This window comes from Periplaneta americana, chromosome 9, assembly GCF_040183065.1.
Source record: "Periplaneta americana isolate PAMFEO1 chromosome 9, P.americana_PAMFEO1_priV1, whole genome shotgun sequence".
Lineage (NCBI taxonomy): Eukaryota > Metazoa > Arthropoda > Insecta > Blattodea > Blattidae > Periplaneta > Periplaneta americana.
Genome location: NC_091125.1, coordinates 122195725 through 122217050, shown reverse-complemented (window position 1 = coordinate 122217050; position 21326 = coordinate 122195725).

The following is a 21326-nucleotide window of genomic DNA, read 5'->3' as shown; positions in this document are numbered from 1 at the left end:
CGCCGACATTCTACCCGCCATAACTCCGCAGGACGTACAGTTAGAACAAAAGCCGAAAAGTGCGATGAATAGAGATCGTTTAACTATACCATCAGTATAAAGGACAAGTCTCTATTCCGGCGCGTTTGGACGGGAGAGGCCGACAAATTAAAAAAAAATGGTCATTGTGACCTTCCAGAACAGTGTTTTTTCTACACAAGGAGAACGAAGCGGCTCAGAGGAGCGCCCTTTTAACTGTAGTATCCCAGCATCTTCCCTAGTAATCACCGCAAAATTCCAGCAAATCCGTCGCACTTTTACCTAACCCCAATTTTAGGGGTACCTAAAATATTTGAGTCTCTAATTCCGGAAATAATGGCCATACCGAAGAAAGGGATGCGGCCCTGTATTCCCTCTTGACTTACTTCTTACACGATAGCATTAAGATGACAATCGCGAAGACTTTCTGAATTTCGAGAAAAAAAACGGGAGGGGTTTGAACCCCTATTCCGCCGACTTTCTAGCCCCCATAACTCCGCAGTACGTACAGTTAGAACAAAGCCGAAGAGTGCGTTGAATAGAGATCGTTTAACTCTATCTTCGGTATAAAGGACAACTCTCTATTCCGGCGCCTATGGACGGGAGAGGCCGACAAATTTTCAAAAAATGGACATTTTGACCTTCCAAAACCGACTTTCTTCTACACAAGCAGAACGAAGCGGCTCAGAGGCGCACCCTTATAACAGTAGTATCCCAGGATCTTCCCTAGTAATCACCGCAAAAGTCCAGCAAATCCGTCGCACTTTTTTCTAGCTCCAATTTTTGGGTACCTAAAATATTTGAGTCTCTAATTCCGGAAATAAAGGCCATACCGAAGAACGGGGTGCGGCCCTCTATTCCCTCTTGACTTACTTCTTACACGATAGCATTAAGATGACAATCGTTAACACTTTCTGAATTTCGAGAAAAAAAGGGGAGGGGTTTGAAACCCTATTTCGCCGGCATCCTATCCGCCATAACTCTGCAGTTCGTACAGATAGAACAAAGCCGAAGAGTGCGTTGAATAGAGCTCGTTTAACTCTACTTTCAGTATAAAGGACAACTTTGTAACCCGGCGCGTTTGGACGGGAGAAGCCGACAAATTTTAAAAAAATTGTTATTTTGACCTTCCAAAACAGACTTTTTTCTACACAAGGAGAACGAAGCGGTTCAGAAGCGCGTCCTTTTAACTGTAGTATCCCAGCATCTTCCCTAGTAATCACCGGAAAAATCCAGCAAATTCGTAGCACGTTTTTCTAGCCCCAATTTTTGGGTACCTAAAATATTTGACTCTATAATTCCGGAAATAATGGCCATACCGAAGAGCGGGGTGCGGCCCTGTATTCCCTCTTGACTTACTTCTTACACGATAGCATGAAGATGACAATAGCGAAAACTTTCTGAATTTCGAGAAAAAAAGGGGAGGGGTTTGAACCCCTATTCCTCCGACATTCTAGCCCCCATAACTCCGCAGTACGAACAGTTAGAATAAAGCCGAAGAGTGCGTTGAATAGAGATCGTTTTACTCAATCTTCGGAATAAAGGACATCTCTGTATCCCGGCGCGTTTGGACGGGAGAAGCCGACAAATTAAAAAAAAATGGTCATTTTGACCTTCCAAAATAGACTTTTTTCTACACAAGGAGAACGAAGCGGCTCAGAGGCGCGCCCTTTTAACTGTAGTATCCCAGCATCATCCGTAGTAATCACCGGAAATATCCAGCAAATTCGTTGCACTTTTTTCTAGCCCCTATTTTTGAGCACCTAAAATTTTTGACTCTATAATTCCGGAAATAATGGCCATACCGAGGAGCGGGGTGCGGCCCTGTATTTCCTCTTGACTTACTTCTTACACGATAGCGTTAAGATGACAATCGCGAACACTTTCTGAATTTCGAGAAAAAAAGGGAAGGGGTTTCAACCTCTATTCCGCCGACCTTCTAGCCGCCATTACTCTGCACAACGTACAGTTAGAACAAAGCCGAAGAGTGCGTTGAATAGAGATCGTTTAACTATATCATCAGTATAAGGGACAAGTCTCTATTCCGGCGCGTTTGGACGGGAGAGCCCGACAAATTAAAAAAAAATGGGCATTTTGACCTTAAAAAACAGACTTTCTTCTACACAAGCAGAACGAAGCGGCTCAGAGGCGCACCCTTATAACAGTAGTATCCCAGGATCTTCCCTAGTAATCACCGCAAAAGTCCAGCAAATCCGTCGCACTTTTTTCTAGCCCCAATTTTTGGGTACCTAAAATATTTGAGTCTCTAATTCCGGAAATAAAGGCCATACCGAAGAACGGGGTGCATCCCTGTATTCCCTCTTGACATACTTCTTACACGATAGCATTATGATGACAATCGTTAACACTTTCTGAATTTCGAGGAAAAAAGGGGAGGGGTTTGAAGCCCTATTTCGCCGGCATCCTATCCGCCATAACTCTGCAGTTCGTACAGATAGAACAAAGCCGAAGAGTGCGTTGAGTAGAGCTCGTTTAACTCTACCTTCTGTATAAAGGACAACTTCGTAACCCGGCGCGTTTGGACGGGAGAAGCCGACAAATTTTAAAAAAATTGTCATTTTGACCTTCCAAAACAGACTTTTTTCTACACAAGGAGAACGAAGCGGCTCAGAAGCGCGTCCTTTTAACTGTAGTATCCCAGCATCTTCCCTATTAATCACCGGAAAACTCCAGCAAATTCGTTGCACTTTTTTCTAGCCCCAATTTTTGGGTACCTAAAATATTTGGCTGCCTAATGCCGGAAATAATGGCCATACCGAACAACGGGGTGCGGCCCTGTATTCCCTCTGGACTTACTTCTTACGCGATAGCATGAAGATGACAATCGCGAACACTTTCTGAATTTCGAGAAAAAAAGGGATGGGGCTTGAACCCCTATTCCGCCGACATTCTAGCCCCCATAACTCCGCAGTACGTACAGTTAGAACAAAGCCGAAGAGTGCGTTGAATAGAGATCGCTTTACTCAATCTTCGGAATAAAGGGCATCTCTCTATCAAGGCGCGTTTGGACGGGAGAAGCCGAGAAATTAAAAAAAAATGGTCATTTTGACCTTCCAAAACAGAATTTTTTCTACACAAGGAGAACGAAGCGGCTCAGAGACGCGCCCTTTTAACTGCAGTATCACAGCATCATCCCTAGTAATCACCGCAAAATTCCAGCAAATCCGTCGCACTTTTTCCTAGCCCCAATTTTTGGGTACCTAAAATATTTGAGTCTCTAATTCCGGAAATAATGGCCATACCGAAGAACGGGGTGCGGCCCTGTATTCCCTCTTGACTTACTTCTTATACGATAGAATTAAGATGACAATCGCGAACACTTTCTGAATTTCGAGAAAATAACGGGAGGGGTTTGAACCCCTATTCCGCCGACTTTCTAGCCCCCATAACTCCGCAGTACGTACAGTTAGAACAAAGCCGAAGAGTGCGTTCAATAGAGATCGTTTAACTCAATCTTCGGAATAAAGGACACCTCTCTATCCCGGCGCGTTTGGACGGGAGACGTCGACAAATAAAAAAAAATGGTCATTTTCACCTTCCAAAACAGACTTTTTTCTACACAAGCAGAACGAAGCGGCTCAGAAGCACGCCCTTTTAACTGTGGTATCCCAGCATCTTCCCTAGTAATCATCGCAAAAATCCAGCAAATCCGTCGCACTTTTTTCTAGCCCCAATTTTTGGGGACCTAAAATATTTGAGTCTCTAATTCCGGAAATAATGGCCATACCGAAGAACGGGCTGCGGCCCTGTATTCCCTCTTGACTTACTTCTTACACGATAGCGTTAAGATGACAATCGCGAACACTTTCTGAATTTCGAGAAAAAAAGGGGAGAGGTCTGAACCCCTATTCCGCCGGCATTCTAGCCGCCATAACTCCGCAGTACGTACAGCTAGAACAAAGCCGAAGAGTGCGTTGAATAGAGATCGTTTAACTCTATCTTCGGTATAAAGGACAACTGTCAATTCCGGCGCCTATGGACGGGAGAGGCCGACAAATTAAAAAAAAATGGGCATTTTGACCTTCCAAAACCGACTTTCTTCTACACAAGCTGAACGAAGCGGCTCAGAGGCGCACCCTTATAACACTAGTATCCCAGGATCTTCCCTAGTATTCACCGCAAAAGTCCAGCATATCCGTCGCACTTTTTTCTAGCTCCAATTTTTGGGTACCTAAAATATTTGAGTCTCTAATTCCGGAAATAAAGGCCATACCGAAGAACGGGGTGCGGCCCTGTATTCCCTCTTGACTTACTTCTTACACGATAGCATTAAGATGACAATCGTTAACACTTTCTGAATTTCGAGAAAAAAAGGGGAGGGGTTTGAAGCCCTATTTCGCCGGCATTCTATCCGCCATAACTCTGCAGTTCGTACAGATAGAACAAAGCCGAAGAGTGCGTTGAATAGAGCTCGTTTAACTCTACCTTAAGCATAAAGGACAACTTTGTAACCCGGCGCGTTTGGACGGGAGAACCCGACAAATTTTAAAAAAATTGTCATTTTGACCTTCCAAAACAGACTTTTTTCTACACAAGGAGAACGAAGCGGCTCAGAAGCGCGTCCTTTTAACTGTAGTATCCCAGCATCTTCCCTATTAATCACCGGAAAAATCCAGCAAATTCGTTGCACTTTTTTCTAGCCCCAATTTTTGGGTACCTAAAATATTTGGCTCTCTAATGCCGGAAATAATGGCCATACCGAACAACGGGGTGCGGCCCTGTATTCCCTCTTGACTTACTTCTTACACGATAGCATGAAGATGACAATCGCGAACACTTTCCGAATTTCGAGAAAAAAAGGGGAGGGGCTTGAACCCCTATTCCGCCGACATTCTAGCCGCCATAACTCCGCAGTACGTACAGCTAGAACAAAGCCGAAGAGTGCGTTGAATAGAGATCGTTTAACTCTTATCTTCGGTATAAAGGACAACTGTCTATTCCGGCGCCTATGGACGGGAGAAGCCGACAAATTAAAAAAAATGGTCATTTTGACCTTCCAAAACAGAATTTTTTCTACACAAGGAGAACGAAGCGGCTCAGAGGCGCGCCCTTTTAACTGTAGTATCACAGCATCTTCCCTAGTAAACACCGCAAAATTCCAGCAAATCCGTCGCACTTTTTCCTAGCCCCAATTTTTGGGTACCTAAAATATTTGAGTCTCTAATTCCGGAAATAATGGCCATACCGAAGAACGGGGTGCGGCCCTGTATTCCCTCTTGACTTACTTCTTACACGATAGCGTTAAGATGACAATCGCGAACACTTTCTGAATTTCGAGAAAAAAAGGGGAGGGGTCTGAACCCCTATTCCGCCGGCATTATAGCCGCCATAACTCCGCAGTACGTACAGTTAGAACAAAGCCGAAGAGTGCGTTCAATAGAGATCGTTTTACTCAATCTTCGGAATAAAGGGCATCTCTCTATCAAGGCGCGTTTGGACGGGAGAAGCCGACAAATTAAAAAAAAATGGTCATTTTGACCTTCCAAAACAGAATTTTTTCTACACAAGGAGAACGAAGCGGCTCAGAGGCGCGCCCTTTTAACTGTAGTATCACAGCATCGTCCCTAGTAATCACCGCAAAATTCCAGCAAATCCGTCGCACTTTTTCCTAGCCCCAATTTTTGGGTACCTAAAATATTTGAGTCTCTAATTACGGAAATAATGGCCATACCGAAGAACGGGGTGCGGCCCTGTATTCCCTCTTGACTTACTTCTTACACGATAGCATTAAGATGACAATCGCGAAAACTTTCTGAATTTCGAGAAAACAAGGGGAGGGGTCTGAACCCCTATTCCGCCGGCATTCTAGCCGCCATAACTGCGCAGTACGTACAACTAGAACAAAGCCGAAGAGTGAATAGAGATCGTTTAACTCTATCTTCGGTATAAAAGACAACTGTCTATTCCGGCGCCTATGGACGGGAGAGGCCGACAAATTTAAAAAAAATGGGCATTTTGACCTTAAAAAACAGACTTTCTTCTACACAAGCTGAACGAAGCGGCTCAGAGGCGCACCCTTATAACAGTAGTATCCCAGGATCTTTCCTAGTAATCACCGCAAAAGTCCAGCAAATCCGTCGCACTTTTTTCTAGCTCCAATTTTTGGGTACCTGAAATATTTGAGTCTCTAATTCCGGAAATAAAGGCCATACCGAAGAACGGGGTGCGGCCCTGTATTCCCTCTTGACTTACTTCTTACACGATAGCATTAAGATGACAATCGTTAACACTTTCTGAATTTCGAGAAAAAAAGGGGAGGGGTTTGAAGCCCTATTTCGCCGGCATCCTATCCGCCATAACTCTGCAGTTCGTACAGATAGAACAAAGCCGAAGAGTGCGTTGAATAGAGCTCGTTTAACTCTACCATCAGCATAAAGGACAACTTTGTAACCCGGTGCGTTTGGACGGGAGAAGCCGACAAATTTTTAAAAAATTGTCATTTTGACCTTCCAAAACTGACTTTTTTCTACACAAGGAGAACGAAGCGGCTCAGAAGCGCGTCCTTTTAACTGTAGTATCCCAGCATCTTCCCTATTAATCACCGGAAAAATCCAGCAAATTCGTTGCACTTTTTTCTAGCCACAAATTTTGGGCTCCTAAAATATTTGGCTCTCTAATGCCGGAAATAATGGCCATACCGAACAACGGGGTCCGGCCCTGTATTCCCTCTTGACTTACTTCTTACACGATAGCATGAAGATGACAATCGCGAACACTTTCTGAATTTCGAGAAAAAAAGGGGTGGGGCTTGAACCCCTATTCCGCCGACATTCTAGCCCCCATAACTCCGCAGTACGTACAGTTAGAACAAAGCCGAAGAGTGCGTTGAATAGAGATCGTTTTACTCAATCTTCGGAATAAAGGGCATCTCTCTATCAAGGCGCGTTTGGACGGGAGAAGCCGACAAATTAAAAAAAAAATGGTCATTTTGACCTTCCAAAACAGAATTTTTTCTACACAAGGAGAACGAAGCGGCTCAGAGGCGCGCCCTTTTAACTGTAGTATCACAGCATCTTCCCTAGTAAACACCGCAAAATTCCAGCAAATCCGTCGCACTTTTTCCTAGCCCCAATTTTTGGGTACCTAAAATATTTGAGTCTCTAATTCCGGAAATAATGGCCATACCGAAGAACGGGGTGCGGCCCTGTATTCCCTCTTGACTTACTTCTTACACGATAGCATTAAGATGACAATCGCGAACACTTTCTGAATTTCGAGAAAAAAAGGGGAGGGGTCTGAACCCCTATTCCGCCGGCATTCTAGCCGCCATAACTCCGCAGTACGTACAGCTAGAACAAAGCCGAAGAGTGCGTTGAATAGAGATCGTTTAACTCTATCTTCGGTATAAAAGACAACTGTCTATTCCGGCGCCTATGGATGGGAGAGGCCGACAAATTTAAAAAAATTGGGCATTTTGACCTTAAAAAACAGACTTTCTTCTACAGAAGCTGAACGAAGCGGCTCAGAGGCGCACCCTTATAACAGTAGTATCCCAGGATCTTCCCTAGTAATCACCGCAAAAATCCAGCAAATCCGTCGCACTTTTTTCTAGCTCCAATTTTTGGGTACCTAAAATATTTGAGTCTCTAATTCCGGAAATAAAGGCCATACCGAAGAACGGGGTGCGGCCCTGTATTCCCTCTTGACTTACTTCTTACACGATAGCATTAAGATGACAATCGTTAACACTTTCTGAATTTCGAGAAAAAAAGGGGAGGGGTTTGAAGCCCTATTTCGCCGGCATCCTATCCGCCATAACTCTGCAGTTCGTACAGATAGAACAAAGCCGAAGAGTGCGTTGAATAGAGCTCGTTTAACTCTACCTTCAGCATAAAGGACAACTTTGTAACCCGGCGCGTTTAGACGGGAGAAGCCGACAAATTTTAAAAAAATTGTCATTTTGACCTTCCAAAACAAACTTTTTTCTACACAAGGAGAACGAAGCGGCTCAGAGGCGCGCCCTTTTAACTGTAGTATCACAGCATCTTCCCTAGTAATCACCGCAAAATTCCAGCAAATCCGTCGCACTTTTTCCTAGCCCCAATTTTTGGGTACCTAAAATATTTTTAGTCTCTAATTCCGGAAATAATGGCCATACCGAAGAACGGGGTGCGGCCAAGTATTCCCTCTTGACTTACTTCTTACACGATAGCATTAAGATGACAATCGCGAACACTTTCTGAATTTCGAGAAAAAAACGGGAGGGGTTTGAACCCCTATTCCGCCGACTTTCTAGCCCCCATAACTCCGCAATACGTACAGTTAGAACAAAGCCAAAGAGTGCGTTCAATAGAGATCGTTTAACTCAATCTTCGGAATAAAGGACACCTCTCTATCCCGGCGCGTTTGGACGGGAGACGCCGACAAATAAAAAAAAATGGTCATTTTCAACTTCCAAAACAGACTTTTTTCTACACAAGCAGAACGAAGCGGCTCAGAAGCACGCCCTTTTAACTGTGGTATCCCAGCATCTTCCCTAGTAATCATCGCAAAAATCCAGCAAATCCGTCGCACTTTTTTCTAGCCCCAATTTTTGGGGACCTAAAATATTTGAGTCTCTAATTCCGGAAATAATGGCCATACCGAAGAACGGGCTGCGGCCCTGTATTCCCTCTTGACTTACTTCTTACACGATAGCGTTAAGATGACAATCGCGAACACTTTCTGAATTTCGAGAAAAAAAGGGGAGGGGTCTGAACCCCTATTCCGCCGGCATTCTAGCCGCCATAACTCCGCAGTACGTACAGCTAGAACAAAGCCGAAGAGTGCGTTGAATAGAGATCGTTTAACTCTATCTTCGGTATAAAGGACAACTGTCAATTCCGGCGCCTATGGACGGGAGAGGCCGACAAATTAAAAAAAAATGGGCATTTTGACCTTCCAAAACCGAATTTCTTCTACACAAGCAGAATGAAGCGGCTCAGAGGCGCTCCCTTATGACAGTAGTATCCCAGCATCTTCCCTAGTAATCACCGCAAAAGTCCAGCAAATCTGTCGCACTTTTTTCTAGCTCCAATTTTTGGGAACCTAAAATATTTGAGTCTCTAATTCCGGAAATAAAGGCCATACCGAAGAACGGGGTGCGGCGCTTTATTCCCTCTTGACTTACTTCTTACACGATAGCATTAAGATGACAATCGCGAACACTTAGTGAATTTCGAGAAAAAAAGGGGAGGGGTCTGATGCCCTATTTCGCCGGCATCCTATCCGCCATAACTCTGCAGTTCGTACAGATAGAACAAAGCCGAAGAGTGCGTTGAATAGAGCTCGTTTAACTCTACTTTCAGTATAAAGGACAACTTTGTAACCCGGCGCGTTTGGACGGGAGAAGCCGACAAATTTTTAAAAAATTGTCATTTTGACCTTCCAAAACAGACTTTTTTCTACACAAGGAGAACGAAGCGGTTCAGAAGCGCGTCCTTTTAACTGTAGTATCCCAGCATCTTCCCTAGTAATCACCGGAAAAATCCAGCAAATTCGTAGCACGTTTTTCTAGCCCCAATTTTTGGGTACCTAAAATATTTGACTCTATAATTCCGGAAATAATGGCCATACCGAAGAGCGGGGTGCGGCCCTGTATTCCCTCTTGACTTACTTCTTACACGATAGCATGAAGATGACAATAGCGAAAACTTTCTGAATTTCGAGAAAAAAAGTGGAGGGGTTTGAACACCTATTCCTCCGACATTCTAGCCCCCATAACTCCGCAGTACGTACAGTTAGAATAAAGCCGAAGAGTGCGTTGAATAGAGATCGTTTTACTCAATCTTCGGAATAAAGGACATCTCTCTATCCCGGCGCGTTTGGACGGGAGAAGCCGACAAATTAAAAAAAATGGTCATTTTGACCTTCCAAAATAGACTTTTTTCTACACAAGGAGAACGAAGCGGCTCAGAGGCGCGCCCTTTTAACTGTAGTATCCCAGCATCTTCCGTAGTAATGACCGGAAATATCCAGCAAATTCGTTGCACTTTTTTCTAGCCCCTATTTTTGAGCACCTAAAATTTTTGACTCTATAATTCCGGAAATAATGGTCATACCGAGGAGCGGGGTGCGGCCCTGTATTTCCTCTTGACTTACTTCTTACACGATAGCGTTAAGATGACAATCGCGAACACTTTCTGAATTTCGAGAAAAAAAGGGAAGGGGTTTCAACCTCTATTCCGCCGACCTTCTAGCCGCCATAACTCTGCACAACGTACAGTTAGAACAAAGCCGAAGAGTGCGTTGAATAGAGATCGTTTAACTATATCATCAGCAGGGAAAGGATTTATATGTAAATACATATTTACTTATAAAGCTAATATAATTTATATTTTGCATTATCTTTATGTTTCACAATGTGTAGGGTTGAAAAATCCTACTTTTATTTTCCATATTTTTCCATATTTTAGAGTTTAGTACATATTTTCGTTAATTTCCATATATTTTCCATATTTCATATAAAACAGTCCATATTATATTAGGTTTAACAATAAAACAAAACAAAATTCCATTAACTTTTAAAAATACATTTCAACAATAGAGATTTAAACACATGTTCAGTAATCCCTTTAACATCAGAGTTATTTGAAAATTAGCAGTCCTATCAACAATGGGAAAGTAAGTTACAAAACTGTATTAATTTAATTTAAAATTTTTAACAGACTTCAGTTGTGCAGCTCAACAGTTAAATGCCAGTCAGAGTACACATAGGTTCAGTTTTGTAAATCATACTATAAAGACGGTAAATATGCCAAAAGTACGTCATTCAGTCAATTTAAAATCAAAACTAACAAGTTACATTTCAGAATTTAAAGAAGATGGTTTATCAACTGACAATAAAATATTATTTTGTAATTTGTGTCAGTGTGCAGTATCATCTACACAAAAGTTCCTGGTGCAACAACACATTACAACTAGTAAACATCAGGCCAACAAACAACTAAATTCCAAGCAGAGACAATTGTTTTTAACACAACCAACAACATCGAATGTAAGATCTGAGTTTAACATCGACCTGTGCCGTTCTCTCATCTCTGCTGATATTCCTCTCTACAAACTAAAGAATAAGGTCTTCAGGGAATTCCTTGAAAAATATACTCAACATACAATCCCGGATGAGTCAACACTTAGGAAGACGTATGCTCCATCCATCTACGATGAGACAATACAGAAGATAAGAGATGAAATTAAAGATAGTTCAATTTGGGTTTCCATTGATGAGACTCCCGACAAAGAAGGTAGACTTGTTGGTAATGTAGTTATCGGTTTGTTAAGTGAACAATATTCTGAACGAATTCTTTTACATTGTGATGTTCTAGAAAAGTGCAATAACAAAACTATAGTTAAACTGTTCAACGAAGCTATGGGTATCCTGTGGCCAAAGGGTATTATGTACGATAATGTGTTATTCTTTATTAGCGATGCTGCCCCTTATATGGTCAAAGCTGGACAAGCATTATCTGTTGTATATCCTAAATTGACTCATTTTACTTGTGTGGCGCATGCATTTCATCGTGTGGCAGAAGTGGTCAGAGACAATTTCCCTAAAGTAGATTTGTTGATTTCATCAGTGAAAAAAGTATTTCTCAAAGCTCCCAGTAGAGTTAACGTGTTGAAAGAAATGTACCCTGAAATTCCATTGCCACCAAAGCCAATTTTAACTAGATGGGGTACATGGCTAGAAGCAGTTGAATATTATGCCGAACATATAGACTCTATTAACAATGTTCTCCTTGCATTGGACTCTGAAGATGCAGTCTCAATTGATACTGCGAAAACAGTTACCTGTGACATAAGTGTGAAGAATGACTTAGCTCACATTCAGCATACATTTTCATGCATCATAAAAACGCTCAAAAGTCTCCAAAATAGGCACCTTTCACTATCTGAAAGTTTTGAAATTATAAATAGTACTGTGGAACAACTGAATCGTGGTAGAGGTAAAGTTGCAGATGCAGTAAGAGCTAAGGTGGACACTGTACTTTCAAAAAACCCTGGATATGAAGAACTACAAAAGGTTGTTGCTGTGATGAGTGGTGAATCAAAAGTGAAGATTAACTTGGACTTATCCCCAGCAGACATTGTGAAATTGAATTATGTACCAGTTACTTCTTGTGACGTCGAACGCTCTTTTAGTCAGTATAAATCTATCCTCAGAGACAATAGAAGAAGATTCACTTTTCAGCACTTGAAAGAAATGTTTGTAACCTATTGTTATGGTAACAGACAATAAAAATTGTGTTTTGTTGAAACTACATTGGAAGGTAAGGTACGTCCATTATATTTTTTGTTTAGTTTGATTAAAATGTACCAATATTTAACGTACATAGTCATTTTTTTTATAATTTTAAGTCCATATTTAATTCCATATTTTGGTAAAAATCCATATTTAATTCCATATTTTGGTAAAAATAACTACATATATATTTACATATTTCATATATTTTTAGTCCATATAAATCCGTTCCCTGATCATCAGTATAAGGGACAAGTCTCTATTCCGGCGCGTTTGGACGGGAGAGCCCGACAAATTTAAAAAAAATGGGCATTTTGACCTTAAAAAACAGACTTTCTTCTACACAAGCAGAACGAAGCGGCTCAGAGGCGCACCCTTATAACAGTAGTATCCCAGGATCTTCCCTAGTAATCACCGCAAAAGTCCAGCAAATCCGTCGCACTTTTTTCTAGCCCCAATTTTTGGGTACCTAAAATATTTGAGTCTCTAATTCCGGAAATAAAGGCCATACCGAAGAACGGGGTGCGGCCCTGTATTCCCTATTGACATACTTCTTACACGATAGCATTATGATGACAATCGTTAACACTTTCTGAATTTCGAGGAAAAAAGGGGAGGGGTTTGAAGCCCTATTTCGCCGGCATCCTATCCGCCATAACTCTGCAGTTCGTACAGATAGAACAAAGCCGAAGAGTGCGTTGAGTAGAGCTCGTTTAACTCTACCTTCAGTATAAAGGACAACTTTGTAACTCGGCGCGTTTGGACGGGAGAAGCCGACAAATTTTAAAAAAATTGTCATTTTGACCTTCCAAAACAGACTTTTTTCTACACAAGGAGAACGAAGCGGCTCAGAAGCGCGTCCTTTTAACTGTAGTATCCCAGCATCTTCCCTATTAATCACCGGAAAAATCCAGCAAATTCGTTGCACTTTTTTCTAGCCCCAATTTTTGGGTACCTAAAATATTTGGTTCTCTAATGCCGGAAATAATGGCCATACCGAACAACGGGGTGCGGCCCTGTATTCCCTCTTGACTTCTTACACGATAGCATGAAGATGACAATCGCGAACACTTTCTGAATTTCGAGAAAAAAAGGGGAGGGGCTTGAACCCCTATTCCGCCGACATTCTAGCCCCCATAACTCCGCAGTACGTACAGTTAGAACAAAGCCGAAGAGTGCGTTGAATAGAGATCGTTTTACTCAATCTTCGGAATAAAGGGCATCTCTCTATCAAGGCGCGTTTGGACGGGAGAAGCCGACAAATTAAAAAAAAATGGTCATTTTGACCTTCCAAAACAGAATTTTTTCTACACAAGGAGAACGAAGCGGCTCAGAGGCGCGCCCTTTTACCTGTAGTATCACAGCATCTTCCCTAGTAAACACCGCAAAATTCCAGCAAATCCGTCGCACTTTTTCCTAGCCCCAATTTTTGGGTACCTAAAATATTTGAGTCTCTAATTCCGGAAATAATGGCCATACCGAAGAACGGGGTGCGGCCCTGTATTCCCTCTTGACTTACTTCTTACACGATAGCATTAAGATGACAATCGAAAACACTTTCTGAATTTCGAGAAAAAAACGGGAGGGGTTTGAACCCCTATTCCGCCGACTTTCTAGCCCCCATAACTCCGCAGTACGTACAGTTAGAACAAAGCCGAAGAGTGCGTTCAATAGAGATCGTTTAACTCAAACTTCGGAATAAATGACACCTTTCTATCCCGGCGCGTTTGGACGGGAGACGCCGGCAAATAAAAAAAAAATGGTCATTTTCACCTTCCAAAACAGACTTTTTTCTACACAAGCAGAACGAAGCGGCTCAGAAGCGCGCCCTTTTAACTGTAGTATCCCAGCATCTTCCCTAGTAATCATCGCAAAAATCCAGCAAATCCGTCGCACTTTTTTCTAGCCCGAATTTTTGGGGACCTAAAATATTTGAGTCTCTAATTCCGGAAATAATGGCCATACCGAAGAACGGGCTGCGGCCCTGTATTCCCTCTTGACTTACTTCTTACACGATAGCGTTAAGATGACAATCGCGAACACTTTCTGAATTTCGAGAAAAAAAGGGGAGGGGTCTGAACCCCTATTCCGCCGGCATTCTAGCCGCCATAACTCCGCAGTACGTACAGCTAGAACAAAGCCGAAGAGTTCGTTGAATAGAGATCGTTTAACTCTATCTTCGGTATAAAAGACAACTGTCTATTCCGGCGCCTATGGACGGGAGAGGCCGACAAATTTAAAAAAAAAATGGGCATTTTGACCTTCCAAAACCGACTTTCTTCTACACAAGCTGAACGAAGCGGCTCAGAGGCGCACCCTTATAACAGTAGTATCCCAGGATCTTCCTTAGTATTCACCGCAAAAGTCCAGCAAATCCGTCGCACTTTTTTCTAGCTCCAATTTTTGGGTACCTAAAATATTTGAGTCTCTAATTCCGGAAATAAAGGCCATACCGAAGAACGGGGTGCGGCCCTGTATTCCCTCTTGACTTACTTCTTACACGATAGCATTAAGATGACAATCGTTAACACTTTCTGAATTTCGAGAAAAAAAGGGGAGGGGTTTGAAGCCCTATTTCGCCGGCATTCTATCCGCCATAACTCTGCAGTTCGTACAGATAGAACAAAGCCGAAGAGTGCGTTGAATAGAGCTCGTTTAACTCTACCTTAAGCATAAAGGACAACTTTGTAACCCGGCGCGTTTGGACGGGAGAAGCCGACAAATTTTAAAAAAATTGTCATTTTGACCTTCCAAAACAGACTTTTTTCTACACAAGGAGAACGAAGCGGCTCAGAAGCGCGTCCTTTTAACTGTAGTATCCCAGCATCTTCCCTATTAATCACCGGAAAAATCCAGCAAATTCGTTGCACTTTTTTCTAGCCCCAATTTTTGGGTACCTAAAATATTTGGCTCTCTAATGCCGGAAATAATGGCCATACCGAACAACGGGGTGCGGCCCTGTATTCCCTCTTGACTTACTTCTTACACGATAGCATGAAGATGACAATCGCGAACACTTTCTGAATTTCGAGAAAAAAAGGGGAGGGGCTTGAACCCCTATTCCGCCGACATTCTAGCCGCCATAACTCCGCAGTACGTACAGCTAGAACAAAGCCGAAGAGTGCGTTGAATAGAGATCGTTTAACTCTTATCTTCGGTATAAAGGACAACTGTCTATTCCGGCGCCTATGGACGGGAGAAGCCGACAAATTAAAAAAAATGGTCATTTTGACCTTCCAAAACAGAATTTTTTCTACACAAGGAGAACGAAGCGGCTCAGAGGCGCGCCCTTTTAACTGTAGTATCCCAGCATCTTCCCTAGTAATCACCGCAAAATTCCAGCAAATCCGTCGCACTTTTTCCTAGCCCCAATTTTTGGGTACCTAAAATACTTGAGTCTCTAATTCCGGAAATAATGGCCATACCGAAGAACGGGGTGCGGCCCTGCATTCCCTCTTGACTTACTTCTTACACGATAGCATTAAGATGACAATCGCGAACACTTTCTGAATTTCGAGAAAAAAACGGGAGGGGTTTGAACCCCTATTCCGCCGACTTTCTAGCCCCCATAACTCCGCAGTACGTACAGTTAGAACAAAGCCGAAGAGTGCGTTCAATAGAGATCGTTTAACTCAATCTTCGGAATAAAGGACACCTCTCTATCCCGGCGCGTTTGGACGGGAGACGCCGACAAATAAAAAAAAAATGGTCATTTTCACCTTCCAAAACAGACTTTTTTCTACACAAGCAGAACGAAGCGGCTCAGAAGCGCGTCCTTTTAACTGTAGTATCCCAGCATCTTCCCTATTAATCACCGGAAAAATCCAGCAAATTCGTTGCACTTTTTTCTAGCCCCAAATTTTGGGTACCTAAAATATTTGGTTCTCTAATGCCGGAAATAATGGCCATACCGAACAACGGGGTGCGGCCCTGTATTCCCTCTTGACTTACTACTTACACGATAGCGTTAAGATGACAATCGCGAACACTTTCTGAATTTCGAGAAAAAAAGGGGAGGGGTCTGAATACCTATTCCGCCGGCATTCTAGCCGCCATAACTCCGCAGTACGTACAGCTAGAACAAAGCCCTAGTGCGTTGAATAGAGATCGTTTAACTCTATCTTCGGTATAAAAGACAACTGTCTATTCCGGCGCCTATGGACGGGAGAGGCCGACAAATTTAAAAAAAAATGGGCATTTTGACCTTCCAAAACCGACTTTCTTCTACACAAGCTGAACGAAGCGGCTCAGAGGCGCACCCTTATAACAGTAGTATCCCAGGATCTTCCCTAGTAATCACCGCAAAAGTCCAGCAAATCCGTCGCACTTTTTTCTAGCTCCAATTTTTGGGTACTTAAAATATTTGAGTCTCTAATTCCGGAAATAAAGGCCATACCGAAGAACGGGGTGCGGCCCTGTATTCCCTCTTGACTTACTTCTTACACGATAGCATTAAGATGACAATCGTTAACACTTTCTGAATTTCGAGAAAAAAAAAGGCGAGGGGTTTGAAGCCCTATTTCGCCGGCATCCTATCCGCCATTACTCTGCAGTTCGTACAGATAGAACAAAGCCGAAGAGTGCGTTGAATAGAGCTCGTTTAACTCTACCTTCAGCATAAAGGACAACTTTGTAACCCGGCGCGTTTGGACGGGAGAACCCGACAAATTTTTAAAAAATTGTCATTTTGACCTTCCAAAACAGACTTTTTTCTACACAAGGAGAACGAAGCGGCTCAGAAGCGCGTCCTTTTAACTGTAGTATCCCAGCATCTTCCCTATTAATCACCGGAAAAATCCAGCAAATTCGTTGCACTTTTTTCTAGCCCCAATTTTTGGGTTCCTAAAATATTTGGCTCTCTAATGCCGGAAATAATGGCCATACCGAACAACGGGGTGCGGCCCTGTATTCCCTCTTGACTTACTTCTTACACGATAGCATGAAGATGACAATCGCGAACACTTTCTGAATTTCGAGAAAAAAAGGGGAGGGGCTTGAACCCCTATTCCGCCGACATTCTAGCCCCCATAACTCCGCAGTACGTACAGTTAGAACAAAGCCGAAGAGTGCGTTGAATAGAGATCGTTTTACTCAATCTTCGGAATAAAGGGCATCTCTCTATCAAGGCGCGTTTGGACGGGAGAAGCCGACAAATTAAAAAAAAAAGGTCATTTTGACCTTCCAAAACAGAATTTTTTCTACACAAGGAGAACGAAGCGGCTCAGAGGCGCGCCCTTTTAACTGTAGTATCACAGCATCTTCCCTAGTAATCACCGCAAAATTCCAGCAAATCCGTCGCACTTTTTCCTAGCCCCAATTTTTGGGTACCTAAAATATTTGAGTCTCTAATTCCGGAAATAATGGCCATACCGAAGAACGGGGTGCGGCCCTGTATTCCCTCTTGACTTACTTCTTACACGATGGCATTAAGATGACAATCGAGAACACTTTCTGAATTTCGAGAAAAAAACGGGAGGGGTTTGAACCCCTATTCCGCCGACTTTCTAGCCGCCATAACTCCGCAGTACGTACAGTTAGAACAAAGCCGAAGAGTGCGTTCAATAGAGATCGTTTAACTCAATCTTCGGAATAAAGGACACCTCTCTATCCCGGCGCGTTTGGACGGGAGACGCCGACAAATAAAAAAAAAATGGTCATTTTCACCTTCCAAAACAGACTTTTTTCTACACAAGCAGAACGAAGCGGCTCAGAAGCGCGCCCTTTTAACTGTAGTATCCCAGCATCTTCCCTAGTAATCATCGCAAAAATCCAGCAAATCCGTCGCACTTTTTCCTAGCCCCAATTTTTGGGTACCTAAAATATTTGAGTCTCTAATTACGGAAATAATGGCCATACCGAAGAACGGGGTGCGGCCCTGTATTCCCTCTTGACTTACTTCTTACACGATAGCATTAAGATGACAATCGCGAAAACTTTCTGAATTTCGAGAAAAAAAGGGGAGGGGTCTGAACCCCTATTCCGCCGGCATTCTAGCCGCCATAACTGCGCAGTACGTACAACTAGAACAAAGCCGAAGAGTGAATAGAGATCGTTTAACTCTATCTTCGGTATAAAAGACAACTGTCTATTCCGGCGCCTATGGACGGGAGAGGCCGACAAATTTACAAAAAATGGGCATTTTGACCTTAAAAAACAGACTTTCTTCTACACAAGCTGAACGAAGCGGCTCAGAGGCGCACCCTTATAACAGTAGTATCCCAGGATCTTCCCTAGTAAACACCGCAAAAGTCCAGCAAATCCGTCGCACTTTTTTCTAGCTCCAATTTTTGGGTACCTGAAATATTTGAGTCTCTAATTCCGGAAATAAAGGCCATACCGAAGAACGGGGTGCGGCCCTGTATTCCCTCTTGACTTACTTCTTACACGATAGCATTAAGATGACAATCGTTAACACTTTCTGAATTGCGAGAAAAAAAGGGGAGGGGTTTGAAGCCCTATTTCGCCGGCATCCTATCCGCCATAACTCTGCAGTTCGTACAGATAGAACAAAGCCGAAGAGTGCGTTGAATAGAGCTCGTTTAACTCTACCATCAGCATAAAGGACAACTTTGTAACCCGGTGCGTTTGGACGGGAGAAGCCGACAAATTTTTAAAAAATTGTCATTTTGACCTTCCAAAACTGACTTTTTTCTACACAAGGAGAACGAAGCGGCTCAGAAGCGCGTCCTTTTAACTGTAGTATCCCAGCATCTTCCCTATTAATCACCGGAAAAATCCAGCAAATTCGTTGCACTTTTTTCTAGCCCCAAATTTTGGGTACCTAAAATATTTGGCTCTCTAATGCCGGAAATAATGGCCATACCGAACAACGGGGTCCGGCCCTGTATTCCCTCTTGACTTACTTGTTACACGATAGCATGAAGATGACAATCGCGAACACTTTCTGAATTTCGAGAAAAAAAGGGGAGGGGCTTGAACCCCTATTCCGCCGACATTCTAGCCCCCATAACTCCGCAGTACGTACAGTTAGAACAAAGCCGAAGAGTGCGTTGAATAGAGATCGTTTTACTCAATCTTCGGAATAAAGGGCATCTCTCTATCAAGGCGCGTTTGGACGGGAGAAGCCGACAAATTAAAAAAAAATGGTCATTTTGACCTTCCAAAACAGAATTTTTTCTACACAAGGAGAACGAAGCGGCTCAGAGGCGCGCCCTTTTAACTGTAGTATCACAGCATCTTCCCTAGTAATCACCGCAAAATTCCAGCAAATCCGTCGCACTTTTTCCTAGCCCCAATTTTTGGGTACCTAAAATATTTGAGTCTCTAATTCCGGAAATAATGGCCATACCGAAGAACGGGGTGCGGCCCTGTATTCCCTCTTGACTTACTTCTTACACGATAGCATTAAGATGACAATCGCGAACACTTTCTGAATTTCGAGAAAAAAAGGGGAGGGGTCTGAACCTCTATTCCGCCGGCATTCTAGCCGCCATAACTCCGCAGTACGTACAGCTAGAACAAAGCCGAAGAGTGCGTTGAATAGAGATCGTTTAACTCTATCTTCGGTATAAAAGACAACTGTCTATTCCGGCGCCTATGGATGGGAGAGGCCGACAAATTTAAAAAAATTGGGCATTTTGACCTTAAAAAACAGACTTTCTTCTACAGAAGCTGAACGAAGCGGCTCAGAGGCGCACCCTTATAACAGAAGTATCCCAGGATCTTCCCTAGTAATCACCGCAAAAATCCAGCAAATCCGTCGCACTTTTTTCTAGCTCCAATTTTTGGGTACCTAAAATATTTGAGTCTCTAATTCCGGAAATAAAGGCCATACCGAAGAACGGGGTGCGGCCCTGTATTCCCTCTTGACTTACTTCTTACACGATAGCATTAAGATGACAATCGTTAACACTTTCTGAATTTCGAGAAAAAAAGGGGAGGGGTTTGAAGCCCTATTTCGCCGGCATCCTATCCGCCATAACTCTGCAGTTCGTACAGATAGAACAAAGCCGAAGAGTGCGTTGAATAGAGCTCGTTTAACTCTACCTTCAGCATAAAGGACAACTTTGTAACCCGGCGCGTTTGGACGGGAGAAGCCGACAAATTTTTAAAAAATTGTCATTTTGACCTTCCAAAACAAACTTTTTTCTACACAAGGAGAACGAAGCGGCTCAGAGGCGCGCCCTTTTAACTGTAGTATCACAGCATCTTCCCTAGTAATCACCGCAAAATTCCAGCAAATCCGTCGCACTTTTTCCTAGCCCCAATTTTTGGGTACCTAAAATATTTTTAGTCTCTAATTCCGGAAATAATGGCCATACCGAAGAACGGGGTGCGGCCAAGTATTCCCTCTTGACTTACTTCTTACACGATAGCATTAAGATGACAATCGCGAACACTTTCTGAATTTCGAGAAAAAAACGGGAGGGGTTTGAACCCCTATTCCGCCGACTTTCTAGCCCCCATAACTCCGCAATACGTACAGTTAGAACAAAGCCAAAGAGTGCGTTCAATAGAGATCGTTTAACTCAATCTTCGGAATAAAGGACACCTCTCTATCCCGGCGCGTTTGGACGGGAGACGCCGACAAATAAAAAAAAATGGTCATTTTCAACTTCCAAAACAGACTTTTTTCTACACAAGCAGAACGAAGCGGCTCAGAAGCACGCCCTTTTAACTGTAGTATCCCAGCATCTTCCCTAGTAATCATCGCAAAAATCCAGCAAATCCGTCGCACTTTTTTCTAGCCCCAATTTTTGGGGACCTAAAATATTTGAGGCTCTAATTCCGGAAATAAAGGCCATACCGAAGAACGGGGTGCGGCGCTGTATTCCCTCTTGACTTACTTCTTACACGATAGCATTAAGATGACAATCGCGAACACTTTGTGAATTTCGAGAAAAAAAGGGGAGGGGTCTGAAGCCCTATTTCGCCGGCATTCTATCCGCCATTACTCTGCAGTTCGTACAGATAGAAGAAAGCCGAAGAGTGCGTTGAATAGAGCTCGTTTAACTCTACCTTCAGTATAAAGGACGACTTTGTAACCCGGCGCGTTTGGACGGGAGAAGCCGACAAATTTTAAAAAAATTGTCATTTTGACCTTCCA